At 38.1% G+C, this 14,534-nt stretch overlaps 1 protein-coding gene across 5 annotated transcripts in view; it reads left to right on the forward strand.

Moving 5' to 3' along the window:
• The window catches only part of AIG1 (androgen induced 1), a 233,977-nt gene that overhangs the window by 209,586 nt on the left and 9,857 nt on the right, over positions 1-14,534 (forward strand). The gene's annotated exons all lie outside the window — the stretch shown is intronic.

Genomic DNA, 14,534 nt, shown 5'->3' on the forward strand with positions numbered 1-14,534 from the left:
TATTAATGACCTTCAGTGGCCTCATATCATTGCTCTAGGGACAAATAGAGCTAAATGATGACCAGGATAGTGCTGAATCTTATGAAAGACAAGTTTGTGATTGTAACTAAGAGGAGTGCAATGTGAAACTAGGGAAGAAAAAAATCAGCTTTTTAACATATTAAGGATAACACTGTGGAAAGAAAATTGCTTCTGGATTTTTGTTGTGTTTGTGTAGGTGTTCATCTTTCCTAGTGACTCAACACCTGGATTTGCCCACTGTCTTTGTTGTTTAAAAATAAATGTAACTGGGAAGTGTCATTCCCATTGGTTGTGAATCAGTTATTGGAGTTCACAGCAGCACATGGGAGCTCTATGATGCAGCCTGGCTTGTTCTAACAGATCACTGGAGAAGTCAACTGGTACTCAGTCATTCAAATAGAAGAATTTACTAAGGCTTAACATTATTTTTCTATTCAGTCCTCCCAAAACATCATTTCTGCCACTTACTCAGGAGAGAATAAAAACTGTAACTCTTAATTTAATTTACTTTTCTCCTTCCCAGAGACTAGGAGATCCGAAAACATTTATGAACTGGTAAGACTTTAGTGCTTTAATTTTAGCTATTTTAATTCATGAAATCTCCACAGGGCTCTATAGGGCTTTCCCTTGTAGTACTAACCTTCATCATAAATGGCTCAAGTAAGTGTAAAATACGTGGAGGTATGTAAAATTATGCCAGATATTAAATATATTTTAAAATACTTTAAAAAGAAAACTTCAGTGAGATCGAGAGTAGGAATTACTATGGAACTGGATAAGAGTGTGGCTGGTGAGAGAGAAATGGAAAGGACCCAGGACTGAGATGGAAGAAATTTAAACTGAATCAAGGGTTGAAGGTTTCCAGCTTGAAGTTGTTGGGAAGCATCCATTTACCTTTCAGGTGGGGTGGATGATAGAGGAAATGTGGGCTTTCCCAATGAACAGACAAGAATGAGTTCAAGGGAGAGATTCAAAGTCAGCAGGACTAGAAACTGGGGGACTTACTGAATACCAGAAGGAGAAAAAGCTAGGGCAAGCAATTAAGGTCTTGCAATAGAAAAAAATTCTCAGGTCAGTGTTCATTTATCTATAGTTTCCATTGCTTTACTTAGAATTGACTTAGCTTACAAAATGTTGAAAGGAAAAACCAACAACCTAGAATTCTTTATCCAGCAAAATTATCCTCCAAACGTGAAGGAAAAATAAAGATTTTCTCAGACAAAAAAAAAAAAAAAAAAACTGAGGGAATTCATTGCCTGCAAACCTGTCCTAGAAGAAATGTTAAAAGGTATTCTTTAGGGAGAAAGAAAATCATGAAGGTCAGAAACTTGGATCTACATAAAGAAAGGAATAACGGAAAAAAGAATAAGTAAAGATGAAATAAAATATTTATTTTTCTTACTCTTAATTGATCTATTAGAGAAGTGTTCCTCAAAATTACAATAGTAACAATGTATGTGGATACATGAAATGAATGACAATGAAGTTATAAGGGATGGAAACGAGGAAGTGAGAATACCCTGTATTAGGTATCTGCACTACCTAGGAATCAATATTTGAAAGTGGACTTACATTAGTTATGAATGTGAAACACTAGAAAAAATTTGCAAAAAGAAGTATAATTGATATTCTGAGCGAGAAGAAAAAATGGAAGCATATAAAATACTAATTAAAACCAGAGAAAATGGAAACAAGGGAGAAGAAAATAAGAAACAAAAAACAAGTACAATGAATAGATACTACAAACAGTTATTAGTCCAACTATATCAATAATCACTTTAAATGTAAATGTTTAAATACATCAATTAAAAGACAAAGATAACAGTAACCAAATATGTGTTGCCTACAAGAAACCCACTTTAAATATAAAGACATAGATAGGCCAAGAGTAAAGGGATGGAGAAAGATTTAACAGGCTAATACTAATCAAAATAAAAATGGTTTAGCTATCTTTATTTCAGACAAAGCACACTTCAAAACAAACAAAATTATCACAGATAAGGAGAAGCACTATATAATGATAAAGGGATTTATTCTCCAAGAAGACATAACAACCTTTAATGTGTGCTTCTAACAACAGAACATCAAACCATGTGAGGGAAAAACTGATAGAACTACAAGAAGACATAGTCAAATCCACTATTATAGTTGGAGATTACAACAACTGTTTTTCAGTAATTGATAGATCAAGCAGGCAAAAAATTAGTAAGGATATAGTTGACCTGAACAGCACCATCAATCAACTTGATCAAATTGACATACATAGAATACTCTATTCAACAAGAGCAGAGTACACATTCTACTCAAGCTCACATGGAACATTCACCAAGACAGATAATATTCTGAGCCAGAAAACACACCTTAAATTTAAAAGTATAGAAATCATACAAAATATGTTCATAGTCCACAATGGAATTAAACTAGAAATTAATAACAGAAAGATATCTAAAAGATCCCAAAATATTTGGAGTTTAAGTAACATGCTAAACTACACAGGTCAAAGAAGAAGTGTCAAGAGAAATTTAAAATATTTTGAACTGAAAGAAGGTGAAGATACAACTTACCAAAATTTATAGGATTCAGAGAATGCAGTGCTCAGAGGTTAATTCAGAATATTAAATGCATATATTAGAAAAGAAATAGATCTAAAACCAATAACCTAAATTTCCACTTTAAGAGACTAGAGAAAGAAGAGCAATTTAAACCAAAATCAATCAGAAGAAAGAAAGTAATAAAAATTGTAGATGAAATTGAAAACTGGAAATTGATAAAACCAAAAACTAATTCTTTGAAAACGTCAGTAAAAGTGATTAAGCTCTAGCCAGGTTAACCAGGAAAAGAACAGAGAAGACACACATTACTAATGTTAGAAATTTAAGAGGAGTCTCACTACTGATCCCATGGACATTAAAAGAATAATTAAGGAATATTATGAACAACTCTGTGTCCACAAACTTGATAATAACTAGATGAAATGGACCAATTTACCAAAACTCACAGAGGAAAAATAGACAATCTGAATAGGCCTATGTCTACTAGAGAAATTAAATCAATTTTTAGTAACCTTCCAAAACAGAAAGCTTCAGGCCCAGAGGGTTTTACTGGTGAATTCTACCAAATGTTTAAGGAAGAAATGATAACAATTCTTTACAATCTCTTTCAGAAAATAGAAGCAGAGAAAGCACCCTCTAACTCATTTTATGAGGCCATCAATATCAATACTAGAAAAAGACATTACAAGAAGGAAACTTACAGACACAGACCTCTCTTGAATATAGATGTAAAACTTCTCAAAAATATTAGCAAATCTAATCCAACAGTGTATAAAAAGTTTTATTCACCAAGACCAAGTGGAATTTATTCCAGGTATGCAAGGCCAGTCAACATTGAAAAATCAATTAATGTAACCCACCACATCAACAGACTAAACAGGAAAAATTGTATGATGATATTAATAGATGCAGAAAAAGAATTTGACAAAAGCCAACACCCACTCATGACTTAAAAAAAAAAAAAGAAAACTCAGCAAAGTATGAATAGAGGAGAACTTTCTGAGGTTGATAAAGAACATCTATCAGGGCTTCCCTGGTGGCGCAGTGGTTGAGAGTCCGCCTGCTGATGCAGGGGACACGGGTTCGTGCCCTGGTCTGGGAGGATCCCACATGCCGCGGAGCGGCTGGGCCCGTGAGCCATGGCCGCTGGGCCTGCGCGTCTGGAGCCTGTGCTCCGCGGCGGGAGAGGCCACAACAGTGAGAGGCCTGCGTACCGCAAAAAAAAAAAAAAAAAAAGAACATCTATCAAAAAAACCCACAGCTAACATCATACTTAATGGTGAAAAACTGGATGCTTTCTCTTTAATGTTGAGAACAAGTCAAGGATGTCCTCTCTAATCATTCCTGAAGTCCTAGTGCATCATTCCTAGCTAGTGCAATAAGACAAGAAAAGAAGATAAAAAATATATATAGGTTAAGGGAAAGAATAAAACTGTTTTTGTTCACAGATGACATAATTGTCCATGTAAACAATCCAAAAGAATTAACAAAAAACGCCTGGAACTAATTAGTCACTGAATACAAGGTCTATTGATTCCTGTGTACTAGCAATGAATAATTGGTATTTGAAATTGAAAACAATACCACTTACACTAGCATCAAAATAGTGAATACTTAGATAAAAATCTAACAAAATATGTACAAGATTTATATGCAAAACTATAAAACAGTTGTGAAAGAAGTAAAAAAGATGCAAATAAGTAAAGGGAGAGTCTGTGTTCGTGGATTGGAAGACACAATATTTTTAAGATGTCAGTTCTTACCAGCTTGACCTATAGATTCAACACAAGCCCAATTAAGATCCCAGCAAGTTATTTTGTGGACATAAAAAACTGGATCTAAATTTTATGTTGAAAGGCAAAAGACCCAGAATAGCCAATGCAATACTGAAAAAGAAGAAAATTGGAGAACTGACACCACCTGATGTCAAGACTTACTATAAAGCTACAGTAATCAAGACACTGCGGTCTTAGTGAAAGGATATACACAAAGATCAATGAAACAAAATAGAGAGCGAGCCCAGAGGTAGAAATCTAGTCAACTGATACTTGACAAAGGAGCAAAGGTAATTCAATGAAGAAACGATACCTTTGCAACAAATTGTGCTGAGACAATTAGAAGTCCTTATGAAAAAAACTGAATCTAGACACAAACCTTATACCTTTCACAAAAAATAACTCAAAATGCATCATAAATCTAAATGTAAAACTCAATACCATCAACTCCCATAACAAAACACAAGGAATCTGGGTTTTAGATACAACACCAAAGCATAAGGAAAAATATATTGAAAACGTATTCAGCTTCCCAAAATATGTTACAAATGTATTTGGTGGGCAAAAATTGGAAAAAAAGAGAAAAGAGGTTGTAACAGAGCAGAACCCATATCTTTCATCTTAGCAAGTCAGAAGATAATATCCAAAATTGATAAGTCAAGAAACAGCAATATATGGGTATTTTTAAGAAACATGGGACTAAAGATAAACGAAACAGCTGAAATTGTTGAAATGTGGCTTCCTCTGGAGAACAGGATGGGGCATGGGAAGGAGACTAAGGGCTGCAGTTGGATAGGGCAGAGAGTTTCTGCTTTTTTAACTTCAGCTTTATAGAACTTTAGATGGTTTAATTTGGACAAAAATTAAAATGAAGTTGAAAAATGAACACTACAACTCAACTTAAAAATAGTAATTGACTCTATTACTCCTCCCTCGCGCATAATACTAAGGTGTCATCTAATGTCTGTGTTACTGTTAGACTTGGGACCCTGTCTCAAGGGCAGGGACCACATCTACTTCACATACTGCTATATTCATGTCTGACACATCCAGGCCCTGATATGTATTTGTTGAATGAAAAGAAATAAAAGAAACATTTAGCAGTTGTAGAAGCAGCACACAGAGGACAAATGTGACAAATAATGCAGAGATGGCCTCACTATAACTTGACACAGGGCACTGGCACAAAGCAGGAGCTCAGGAAATGTCTGGAAATGTTGCTGTTTATTAAAGAAGGTTGGCAATTAGAGAGAGCTTGGATCAAAGAAGATGTAATCATGGCAGGGATAACCCAAACATTGTTTGTAATCCTAAAATAAGAATCTAGGAGAGGGAGGTGCATGACATGTGCTAGAGAGACACTAGAGATCATTTTGGCAAAATACGGAAAATTATGATTTTCAGTTGTGGGTATAGCGTGTTCTTCCTCCTCTTTTTCCAGAGGTAGTAGTTTAAACGCATGGCTTTCTCATTCCTGCAGCCAATTCTGATGATTGCTTGGGCCATAACAATCCCTTGCTAACCACACTTCCCACCTCCCTCCAGAAAGAACACATGTTCCCTATGGTGTTCAGAAATGTGTCAACTTGATGTTTGGTACCTGTATGCTTTGAGATGGTCCGTCCAAATGATTAAAATTAATAAGCAAAACCAGTCATGAATTTTATTAAGGGAAATTTGAATTGAATTCTCTCCAGGGCAACATCACCATAAGACCAGGTAGGCTGTAGAAAGTGGGACCCAAAGGAGGCCAATCATTTGAAACCAGTTTAGACGTGTGCCCGGACATTTGCTGTGGGAAAATATTCTGAGGTAGCTTACTGGCCTGCCTTTGTGGATAAATTACTCTGATATTTGTGATTTAGAATCAGGAAGAAAACACATCCCCTCATTACCTCATTACAGGAATTCACTCTGGGAGGCACACACAATTTGCCTGCTTCCCCATGGATGGGTGGAGGGACTAGTAACCTTGAAAACATCTTTGTGAATGAGAAGTTGGGGAAAATATTCTATATTTCTGCATAAAGAGAAGCATTGGAAAGCTTACTCATTTATTTGGTTTGCTTGCTTTTTTGTCTAACCTAAGCTGACTGTGCTAAGAACTTCACACTATCTAACGACTACACCTCTGAGGGAAGCAGTACTGTTTACATCCTTTACCAAAGGGGAGACCGAGGCTCAAGAAGTTCAATAATACCCAAGGTGACCGGACTACCACGTGGACGATCTGGAAGTTGATCTGAAGTATAAATGGCACAACTACATGAACAGGACCCGCTACATAATTTGTGGGGTCCAGAGCAAAACAAAAGTGTGGAGCCCCTTGTTCAAAAATTGTTATGAATTTCAAGATGCTGACAGCAGAGCATTAAGCCAACTGTGAGGCCCTTCTGAGCACAGGGCCCCATGTGTCTGCACCCATAAACCTTGCTCCATGTATAGGTACATCCCAGGTTCTATAAATTTGGGCTAGCTCTAAGGAGAACATTGAAAAGACTTTGATGAATCTTAAATTATGATTTTACCTTAAAAGACTGTCTTGAAGAATACTCCATTAAACCTGCAGTAAATGAAGAATTATATAATTATGTCTGTAGCTTCTAAAATTATGTCTGTAACTGAGCTAGAGGATGTTTCAGCACTGCTTCAGATGGGATGCCTCCATCTGGTATTTGCCTGTGAATTAACACTTTAATTCTCTAGCACCACCATACACATCACCAAGGAGAATTTTTTGAGCCCCGTTTTCAGAGCCCTGTTCTCTTCTAGACAAATGTCCTTTGTCATATTCCCTGGGACCTACAGCCTTTTCAGTGGGAAACTTGGCACTCCTCCTCGAGGGCACACCTTTGCACCCCGACTGCTGCTTGCTCCCACCTGGCACACAGTGGGGACTCAAGAAATGTTTGTTGAGTAAATTGGTGAGTACATGAACTCCAGAACACTTCAGAATTCTAGATTCTCAGAAATGTAGAAAGAACCAGTCTCCATGCAATCAATATTCAGGAGATGTCCAAGGGGCCTTTAGATTGGTCCTAAAATGAGACAGTTAGATCTAAAGAGAGGGCTAGGTCTAAAGTCAGCATTTGAGCCAAAGGTCCAAACTACCCTTGAAAAGTCCTTCAGAAGCATCAGGTGGGAGGTACCATGTGAGACACACAGATTCCACTGGGCAAGAAGCTGATGCACACCCTTTGTCTAACCCCACCTTGGGGCACAGGCTCATTGCCTGCCAAGCAGAATCGTAAATTCCAGTAGGCTAACTGCACGTATGATGTGACTGTTTCTTAAGAGGTAAGTCAGAGCTTTCTCTGAAGGAAGTGTTTAATCATTTTATCCCTGCAGTCGCTTTTCTCCCCTTGGGAGACATTGTAAAATTCGATTTCTGAGTTTTATAAGAGACTCAGTCTTGTGTTAAAACGTCACCGAAACTGATTTATCTTACATCTTGTAAAATTTCTCCATCTCACACATTTTCTACACTGAGCACGAGTTGCTTTTATATTCCGTGGGGAAAAAAAGAAAAAAATTTAAACAGAGATTTCAAAGTTGGATCATACTTTTGGTTCCGAGCACATTAACAGCTGTTCCCATGCATTGTATCCTAGTCTTCAGAGCACGAGGGGAGCCTGGCATACAGGCTAAGGGCGAAACCACTCAGGTGGGTATCTCCGCTTCTCCACTTATTGACCCTCTCAGAGCCTTGGTGTCTTCACCCGTAAAATGGTACTAATATAATCCCTTCCCCAAAGATTTGCTCTTGTAAAACACTGAGCACCATGCCTGTCACGAAGAATTCAATGTCGTTAGCTATTAGCTGCTACTGGATATGAGTCTGTGTCCTGTGTCTTTTGCGCTAATAGCCCAGCTGTCAAATAGCCTAGCTTCTTATCTAAATGTGAATAATAAAATCGGTTTTTCAATCCTCTTTCAAATAAACTAATCTTAAGAACTGAAAGGTTATCTGAGGTAAGATAGGTACATGTGTCTATCTAGGATGAACAAGGGCGACAGAGCCAAAAAAGGGAAGGGTGATATTTCTCCCTTACTACAACTCCTCAAGGGCTCCAGTGACCACCGCAATTCATGGTCTATATGAATAGACCTATCTATCTATATGATAGGATGAAATTTGGCCATGGGACAGAAAGAGCTACTGAGCTTGACAAGGGCAATTTTTCTTTACTTACTATTTATCTCATATCAGACAAAATAGACTTTAAAATAAAGACTATTACAAGAGACAAAGAAGGAGACTACATAATGATCAAGGGATCGATCCAAGAAGAAGATATAACAATTGTAAATATTTATGCACCCAACATAGGAGCACCTCAATACATAAGACAAATACTAACAGCCATAAAAGGGGAAATCGACAGGAACACAATAATAGTAGGGGACTTTAACACCCCACTTTCACCAATGGACAGATCATCCAAAATGAAAATAAATAAGGAAACACAAGCTTTGAATGATATATTAAACAAGATGGACTTAATTGATATTTATAGGACATTCCATCCAAAAACAACAGAATACACACTTTTCTCAAGTGCTCATGGAACATTCTCCAGGATGGATCATATCTTGGGTCACAAATCAAGCCTTGGTAGATTTAAGAAAATTGAAGTCGTATCAAGTATCTTTTCTGACCACAATGCTATGAGACTAGATATCAATTACAGGAAAAGATCTGTAAAAAATATTTATCATTTATACCTAGTCAAACAAAGTAGATTTCAGTGATACACATACCACTTGGAATCTGAAATTTTTCTTGCTTCCACTTTGTAGGTGGGAAGTCAGTTTTCTAATTATTCTCAATTCTCAAAGATACTGTGATAATAGATGCCTACTCTACCCTGGAACCACTTGTCCATTGGCTTCAAGACACTACACTTCTGTCTTTCTTCCATGTTTCTAGCCCATCTTTTTCAGCTTCTTTTTAACCTCATCCTCCTCGAACTACCCCTTAAATCTTGATCTTTTTCAGGGCTCTCTTATGGACATACTTCCTTCATACTGTGTACTCTTCCTTAATCTGTTCTGATGGCCTCAACCACCATCTTTTTGCCAGTGAACCCAATATCTGTATTGCCGCATCAGTCCTTTCTCTACAGTCCAAACCCATGTAACTGCCTTCAAGATATCTCCACTTGGATATCTTACAGATGCCTCAAACTCAACGTGTCCAAACTGAATTCATCATCCCCTCAAATCAGCTCTCTGACAGCATTCCCTATCTCAGGAAATGGCAACACTCTCCACCCAGTTAATCAAGCCAGGAATCTATGATTAATCCTTAACTCATCTCAGTTCCCTCATTGCCTAAATCCAATCAATCACCAAGTTCTCTTAATTCCATTTCCTAAATCAGTGCCTTTCAAACTAATTTTACTGTAAATAAATGAAACATCCTTTGCATCATGACCCAACCAGCATGTGCACACACACACACACACACACACAAGTGAAACTGAAGTTCTGAAAAAAAAATTTATCATCGTTATATGCAAGGCTTTCTGATATTTTCTATTATGTTTTCTTCTGTTGTTGCTTTTTAAAATGCTAGTAACCAGTGGGTTACTGGCAAGTGTTTAACAACCAGCTCTTCTGGAGGCGAGGCAAGGAGAGCCAGATATGTAGCATTTGGCAGTTTTGGGGATAAATACTCCCACCATGGTTGAATTTAAGTCACCAACTAACAAGCCTGCAAACATCCTAAAGATACCAGCTCTCCTGACCATATATACAGCATGCAACTGCTTATGACCTACAGTTTTTGATGGACACAGGTCTAAATAGCTCTAAATCTACCGACTAATTTTCATTCCCAACGCTACCATTCTAGACCTGGCCACCACCGTTTCTGATACAATTGTTTTCCAGGTCAGTCTGATCTGTTTCATATTTATTTAATACCCTTCAAAGACTTCCTGTTGTCCACACTAGGACAAAGTCTATAATTCTTACCATGGCTTAAAAAGCCACCCACAGTTTGGCACCTGCCTGCACCTCATGCCCTCTCCCTTGATTTCAGTAAGAATGGTTTCTTCTTGAACATCTGGGAATTCACCCTTGCTTTCATGTCTTTGGACATACTGTTCCATTTGACTAGAAAGTTCTTGCCTCCCATCTTTGTTCAACTAACTGTTACTCATCCTTCCCATCACAGCTTAGATGCTACATTATTCATTTATTCCTTCTCCTGCTATGTAACAGGCATTGTGGTAAGCACTGAGGATACAATGATATGTAGAAATAGACTCAGTCCCTCACCTCACAGAACTTAGATATGCTAGAAGGGGAGAACCATTATGCAAATGAAGATATCATTCAAATTTAAGTACTAATAAAAGAAGAGCTTAAAAAATAAAAGATTCATGGTTCTATAAGAATGTATAAAATCTGACCTACTCTAGCAGATCAGGGAAAACTTTCCAATGTGATGGCTGGTTAGTTATAATAGTTGAGCTAAGCTATAAAATAGAAATATAACTTAATGAGTCTAAGGGGTGGATAACTAACAGCATAGGCAGAAACAGAAGCATGTGTAAATCCACATGGCAGGAAGGAACATGGTAAAATCAAGGAACCAGGAACCAAATGAAAGCCAGTGTAAGAGGAGCAAGGTAGGAGGTGGGGGTATGAGAGAGGTAGAAGCCAACTCTATGAAGGGCACTCTAGGCTTCATTAAAAATAGGGGGTCTTTGGGCTTCCCTGGTGGCGCAGTGGTTGAGAGTCCGCCTGCCGATGCAGGGGACACGGGTTCGTGCCCCGGTCCGGGAAGATCCCACATGCCGCGGAGCGGCTGGGCCCATGGTCCATGGCCGCTGAGCCTGCGCCTCCGGAGCCTGTGCTCCGCAACGGGAGAGGCCACAACAGTGAGAGGCCCGCGTACCGCAAAAAAAAAAAAAAAAAAAAAAAGGGTCTTTGAAAAAGAGCAATGGAAGGCCAATAACATGTTTGAAGCTGGCATATAATGTGTCAGGTTTCTAGTTTGAAACACTCACTCTGGTGGTTATGAGAATGAACTGGAAGGGGGCAAAAGTAAATGCAGAGACAAACTAGAAACTATTACGCTACTCTAGACAGAGGTGATCACAACACAAATTAAGATGTTGTTCATGGAGATGGGAAAAACTGACTTATTAGAGAGATGTGTGAGATGACCTTAACAAGACAAAGTAATGGACTGAATATATATGTGGTGAAAGAGATGGACACAGCAAAGATGAACCCCAGGCTTGAGTTACAAAACTGAATGAATGATAGTACCATTGAATGAAATGGAATACCAGAGGAGGACCAAGCTTGTTGGAAAAAAGCATGACTTTGGCTGTAGCTGTATGGAGTTTGAGGTACCATTAAGATGTGTAAAATGAGATCTTCTGAGGACTATTTGATCAACTGTTCTGGAACAGAGGAGAAATCTGGATTAGAACATAGATCTGTGGAATATCTGTATAGGTGGTAGACATGCAGCCTTGAACATGGAAGAACTCATCAACCCAGAAGACATAATATGAGAAGACTGTTTAAAAGCCAATCCTTCAGGAACTTCAACGTTTAATGGCTGGAGTAAAGGGTGAACTTAGAAAGGAAACCAAGGAGAGTAGCCAACAAGGTAGGAAGAAAACAGGAGAAATTGAGGTCGAAGAGCCAGTATGTTTTGGTGAAGCATAAGAAAAGAAGCCAGGCTGTTGGAGGAGGAGTGCAGAGTACAGACCAGGAATCAGTGAGTGTAGACTCACTGGAGAAGTTTGTCTTTGAAGAGAAGGAGACATATAGAGCAGTATTTGTGAAGTTGATGGAAACTTTTTGATTGTGTTTGAATGAAAAGCATTTGAGCATATTCATCAGCTGTGAAAAAACTGGTTTGAAAGGAAGGCGAATACGCAAGAGAAAGAAAGCCTAATGGTAAGTGTAAGGTTCACAAAAAAGCAGAGAATGAGCCCTGTGCCCCCATGACACTCCTACACTTACCCTAATTCTTACTACACTTGTGTTTTCTCTGTGAATATCTGTATTCCTCGTTAGACTGTACTGCGTGAGAACGAGAATCACCCTTGCCTCATTTGCCTCTGTATCCCTAGTGTGCAGCACAACTCAGACAGGAGGCATTAATAAATTTCATTCTTTTTTTTTTTTTTTTTTTTGCGGTATGTGGCCCTCTCACTGCTGTGGCCTCTCCCGTTGCGGAGCACAGGCTCCGGACACGCAGGCTCAGCGGCCATGGCTCACGGGCCCAGCCGCTCCGCGGCATGTGGGATCTTCCTGGACCGGGGCACGAACCCGTGTCCCCTGCATCGGCAGGCGGACTGTCAACCACTGCGCCACCAGGGAAGGCCAATAAATTTCATTCTTAATTGCACATTCAAGTGAATGAAATTGGAGGTACACTTAATAAAATAGTCAACCCCAGAAGTCTCATAGTACTATAGCATATGCATATATATGTATGCACATGCACACACACTATGGTTATCAATTTTTTTAGACTAAAATTTAAATTGACATCATTACCTTAAGCATAAGCTGTTTGGGCACCAAGATGAGAAGGTCTTAGAATGAGATAGAAGTTGAAAGTCAACCAAGAACTGAGAACTGTCCACAAATAGACGAGCAAGGCTGTGAGTCATTTTTGTGCAGAAAATTGAGCCCTGATTATATCAAGCAAACACATTGTGAAAGCACACAACCTGTTAAGACAAGTGGGTGCATCACTCACACCAATCCAGGTGAAACCTCACATAACAGGACTTCTATATCTGAGACGGTATGATGACTTAGTCAAACAACTTAAAAGAAAAGAAAAGAAAAGCTTCTCTTTGTTTTTGGAGACAATATTAAATGCCTCATATAAAGAAGCAAGTCCATGCAGGAGAAAAGAAATCAGGTGTGCGTTCCTTTCCCAGCTTTGCCATTTTTAAAGACAAGTTCTTTAATCTAGTCTCAGTTTCTTTATCTGTGAAATGGGGATAATCGTACTTCATAGGGTGCTTGAACAAGTTAAGGGGGATTACATACTCAGAATAGCTATCCACTTCCCTAACCTGAGAATTTTACATTTCCATTGTCAGTTCTGACATATTCTGACTATACTCTATAAACTCTGATTTTTACCTCAGTAGAATGAGGATGACATGCTATATCTGGGATTGCTGAGAAGACTAAATAAGATAATGTGCATGAAGGTCCTTTGTGAAATAAAAAGAACTACTTTTTAAAATTGAAGTATAGTTGACTTACAATATCATATTAGTTTCAGATGTATGACATAGTGATTTGATATTTTTATAGATTATTCTCCATATAAAATCATTATAAAATAGTGGCTATATTCCCTGTGTTGTACATTACATCCTTGTAGCTTATTTTGTACCTAGTAGTTTGTACCTCTTAATCCCCTTCACCTATCTTGCCCCTCCCCTCACACTTCTCCCTTCTGGTAACCACTAGTTTATTCTCTGTATCTGTGAGTCTGTTTCTGTTTTATTATATTAACTCATTTGTTGTATTTTTTAGATTTCACATATAAGTGATAACATGCAGTATTTGTCTTTCTCTAATTTATTTCACTAAGCATAATTCTCTCCAGGTCCACCCATGTTGTTGCAATGGCAAAATTTCATTTTTTTTATGGCTGAGTAATTTTTCATTGTGTATCTATACCACATCTTTATCCATTCATCTGTTGATGAACACTTAAGATAGTTTTCATATCTTAGCTACTGCAAATAATGCCACTATGGACATTGGAGTGAATATATCTTTATGAATTAGTGTTTTCATTTTTTTCAGGTATAATTCCAGGAGTGGAATTGCTGGATCATATTGTAGTTCTATTTTTAATTTCTTGTGGAACTGCCATACTGTTTTCCATAGTGGCTGCACCAACTTACATTCCCACCAACGTATATTACGGTTCCCTTTTCGTTACATCTTCACCAACACTTATTATTTCTTGTCTTTTTGAGGATAGCCATTCTGACAAGTATGAGATGATATCTCATTGTGGTTTTGACTTGCATTTCCCTGATGATTAGTGATGTTGAGCACCTCTTCATGTGCCTGTTGGCCATTATACAAAGAACTACTTAAATTAGGGAGCAGCAAACTACAGCCAGTGGGCCATATCCAGCCCACCCACCGTCTGTTTTTTTTTTTTTTTCTTTTA

Source organism: Delphinapterus leucas, chromosome 12 (assembly GCF_059928025.1).
Source record: "Delphinapterus leucas isolate spDelLeu-1000000601 "Yukka" chromosome 12, BTC_Dleu_Yukka2, whole genome shotgun sequence".
Classification (NCBI taxonomy): Eukaryota; Metazoa; Chordata; class Mammalia; order Artiodactyla; family Monodontidae; genus Delphinapterus; species Delphinapterus leucas.